Source organism: Silene latifolia, chromosome 2 (genome assembly GCF_048544455.1).
Source record: "Silene latifolia isolate original U9 population chromosome 2, ASM4854445v1, whole genome shotgun sequence".
In the NCBI taxonomy this organism is placed as follows: Eukaryota; Viridiplantae; Streptophyta; class Magnoliopsida; order Caryophyllales; family Caryophyllaceae; genus Silene; species Silene latifolia.
Window position 1 is genome coordinate 141,850,324 of NC_133527.1, and position 4,696 is coordinate 141,855,019.

Below are 4,696 nucleotides of genomic sequence, written 5' to 3' on the forward strand. Positions count from 1 at the left end.
CGAAGCGAAAGCCTAGCACCTTATCAAGCCAGAATAGACCAAGTTGCCCAATTCTTTGTTCACGTGACATATCTACAAATACCTCGGGAAGAAAATCAATTTGCAGATGCTCTTGCAAAACTTGCATCTTTGATTAATATGCCAGATCACATGGTGGAAATGCCTTTGTGCATCGAACGACGGTCAGAGCCGGCTTATGTCCACCAAATCACCGATGAAGAGGAGATCGCGCAGGAACCCTGGTTCCAAGCAATCCTGAATTTCAAGCTCAATGGTACCTATCCACCCGATATGGACAAGAGGGGACAACGCGCTATACGCCTACTAGCTTCCCTATACGTTCTCGTGCAAGGAGAATTATACAAAAGAACACCTCTTGGTGTAATCCTACGTTGCCTTGATCATTCATAGGCACGAAAGGTGATGGAAGAAGTCCACAATGGAGAATGCGGTCCTCACATGAGTGGGCCCATGATGGCAAAGAAAATCACACGTTTGGGGTATTATTGGACAACAATGGAATCCGATTGCATCAAATACGTAAGACATTGCCACAATTGCCAAATCTTCGGGAATGTACAACATGTCCCTCCTTCATTGCTCTATACGATGACATCTCCTTGGCCATTTTCTGCTTGGGGAATTGACATAATCGGGAAGATAACCCCAGCCGGAACAGAAGGTCACTGTTTCATCCTAGTGGCAATAGATTATTTCACCAAATGGGTAGAAGCGGCTTCCTACACTAGTCTCACGGCTAAAAACGTGGCAAAGTTCATACAAAACAACATCATCTGTCGATACGGTTGCCCACATGAGATCATTAGCGATAATGGATCACATTTCCAAGCTGAGACTGAGCAATTGCTAGCCAAATACAAGGTTAGGCATCACCACTCTTCGCCCTATAGACCACAGACTAACGGCGCGGTAGAGGCGGCAAACAAGAATGTTGTCACGATTCTCAAGAAAATGATTGACAACTATCGAGATTGGCCGAGCAAGATACCCTTTGCTTTGTGGGGGTATCGTACATCTGTTAGTACGCCCACTGGGGCTACTCCTTTCTATTTAACCTACGGCATGGAAGTTGTACAACCGGTCGAGCTAAAGATACCATCCTTGTGTATTTTACTCGAAAGTCAAATCCCAGAAGCCGATTGGAAGAGGGATAGATATGAAGAACTCATCCTCCTGGATGAACGTAGGCTACGCGCCTTGCATAATGTCCAAACATATCAAGCACGTACCAAACGAGCTTTCAACAAAGGGGTTAGGCCAAGAAACATCAAGGAAGGAGACTTAGTACTTAAATCGGTTAGAGCTCTTCTACCTGTCGACCCACGGGGAAAATTCAAACCTAATTGGGCCGGACCATTTCTAGTCAAATCCATACTTCCAGGGGGTGCGGTTAGAATCACAGACCTAGACGGGAATGAGTTTTCAAACCCAACAAACCTTGACCAACTAAAACGGTACTATGCCTAGAATAGGAACAAAAACGCGCCTCGCGTAACCCCACGTGTTGCTCTTGTGGAACTAAATAAACGGCCCCTAGCCAAGCTAAAATAAGCTAATGTCACTGTGCTCTTGCATTTTGACAAATTTGCCATCCTCATATCATCAAATAAACTAAATTTTCACCTTCAGAGTAAGCAAAAAGCTCATGCTTATTTTGTAAGTTCATTACAAGCTCTTGCTTAGAACAATTATTCTTTTACATTTACTCGAACTACGCGCAAGGGTTTGATTTCATTTTCTAAATGAATACGTAGGCAATCCTTCACAGGATACAACCCACTCTATTTAAAATGTAAATAGAAGAACATTTGCATTGCATTTGGAATTCGACAAGAATAATAAATAGAAAATCACAACGGTTTCATAACCATTTAACCTTTGTTATTTTATTCATTTTCTAATAGTAATAATACGCTACATAATAAAAATAGAATAGGCTAGGATTCTAAAAACCCCACCTTTTTATTACAACAATAAATAATAATAATAACAAATAATAAATAAAGACGCGGGCTATTCCTCCATCTTCCCTTTGCCCTTGTCATTCTTGTCATATTTCTTGTCACGACCTCGAGCCGGACGCTCTTGCACCACTTCGGACCTAATCACCAAAGGTCTTTCTCGAGGCCTAGAGTTTCCATTCTTGCCAATCACCATCCCTATGACAGGAGAGGTCTTCGGTTTCTTCGAAGGATGAACGACTCGAAACCCGGCTTCTTCCTCTCCCTCAGTCAAATGCTTCTCTGTTTCTTTCTCTACCTTGCGCACCTTGTAGTCAACGGGCTCGCGCTTCCTCAATCTCTCGCGCTCTTCCGGAGTAGTAGCTTTCCTCCATCGCAGATAAGAATCCGATTCCCACAAGGCATTTGCAGAAGAGTTCAAGAACCATACATTTCTTTGAGCCCATTTAATGGCCCACTCTCTTCGGCTCTCTGTAGTAAGCGCCACGCGAGCTCAAGGACAAGATCAAGCTTCGGGATTGTCTGTTTTAGTCCCACCTGTCTCATCAGCCTCTCCGGGAAAATGCACACCATAAATTCCAAGCCAGGAATGCGCACGGACCGAGTAAGATCTAAAGAAGACACTCCAGTGACAGATTTGAGATGCCACCACGGCACGATCCACCTAATCAACGGGCCATCATCGCTCTTCAGTTTGTTCTCCCAATAATTGCAGATTCGGGTGAAATCCACCATGTAAAGCCTAGTCCTCATTGCAATTGAACGAGCATGATTGGAAGGAACATGAACTGGGGGCTCGATCAATCGGAGCAGTTCCATAAGCCAAACCTACCAAAAGCGGGTATTAGACATCAAGAAAAAAAAAAGAAAACGAAACGAAAAAAAAAGAAAGAAAAAAAAGAAAAGAAAGAAGTGTCTTTTACCTGCAGAATGACGGGACTTCCCAAATACGGTAGGTCACGATTGGCTTTCCTATTATCCAAGCCCAAAAGGATCTCTTCTAAGCATAAACAAGTGGGCTCTGCGCGCACTCCATTTGCTCAACAAGGCCCAGAAGACGGGGATCACCTCTCAAGTCTTCATCAACATGCCCTTGGAAGACATACACATGCAACAAGCAAAAACCAAATGCCCTCCGCCTAGCAACATAAGAAACGGTAGGGTCGGCCCTGTTAATGAATCGATCTATGAAGTCCAACATTCGCACTCCCTTCGAAGTCACTAGACGGTCCACCTCAAGTCTAGTCAACCCAAGCAAGTCTCTAAATTTTCTCTTGTACCCTTGCGATGTTGAAGGAATGGCGGGCAAGTGTTCAGGGTCCCACCCACCAATAGCGGCAATTTCTTCAGGAAATGGGCAAATATCGCCTCCAGGGAACGCAAAAACATGGTAATTCGGGTCCCAATAATCAAGACAAGCATCCAAGAATGGTTTGACAACCTTGATGAGTTTTAAACTCAACAATGATCCAAGATTATAGGCGCCCATATCATATTTCTCCGTGTTGGAAAATTCGTTGGTCTATTCCTTCAAGCGAATCTCCAAAGTATTCATGATGAAGAGTTTATTTTGAGAATTTTATGTAATAAAACGAAGAAGAGACGGAAGAATTGTGTGAATAAAAGCTCCATCGACGTTTCTATTTATACTAATTTCTGTTTCCAAAAATCTGCCAGAACAGAACAACCTGGGAACAGGCGCAGCACATGCTGCGCCTCTTCAAAGGGACGCAGCTCATGCTGCGCCTCTTCCTCAGCTTAACTTCCGTGATTTTCCGCGTTGGATCTTTCCTAATTCCATGACGAATAATTTCCTATTCCTACGGGTTATTATTTTGCTAAATACGTGAAAATTACCATGTTTCAGGTTTCCTAATTCCACGGGCACGCATTTCGAGACGACGTCGACATTTTCGTCATTTTACCACACTTGTACATTTTCATTTTGGGGAAATAATTCTCATGTTAATATTTTTCATTTTAGGAAATAATTTTCATTTTTATTAATTCATTTTAGGAAATAATTCTCATTTCGATTTACATTTATTTCATTTCTTTTTTAATCATCTCACTTCCAACTTATAGATTTCTATTTTTCCTTTTTTTAGGGGGTAACCCTCCCTACCGTCCGGTCATTTTCCGGCAAATTTTTTGCATTTTTTGCATTCTTTTGAGTCACTCGTTTTGCGCTAATTAAGGCCATATGTATGTACAAATGTATGTTTTGCGTGATTTCTATGTAGATTTCGGCGGCATGGCGGCGTAAACTGTCATCTACCAAACCTGTTCAAAGCTAACCTGCAGGTACAAGCAACGCAACCCAGCAGCAAAGACACTCAGGCCATATTATATACCACCAAAAAGGGAAATGTACAACAAACTGGGGGCTCGCGCCCCAAACAAAGTCCAGAATGTTCAAAATGAAGGTCAAAATGTACAAATGTGCAAAATACGGCCAACAAACAAAAAGACTGCACAAAACTACTGCTGGTCACCCTCCAGCTCCGCAACTCTCGCCGAAAGAGCGGCAATCTCGGCGTCTCGAACCTCGAGCTCCCTCAACAAGCGAGCTGTCTCCTCCCGAGACTGGGTCAACTCTCGCTCCAGCTCGCGGTCACCCTGTAAACAACAAAATTAGCTCATGTCAATCATTTCAAGAAAAATTGGAAAATCAAAATTCAAAAATGAAACAGGCACGAGGTTCATACCTGACG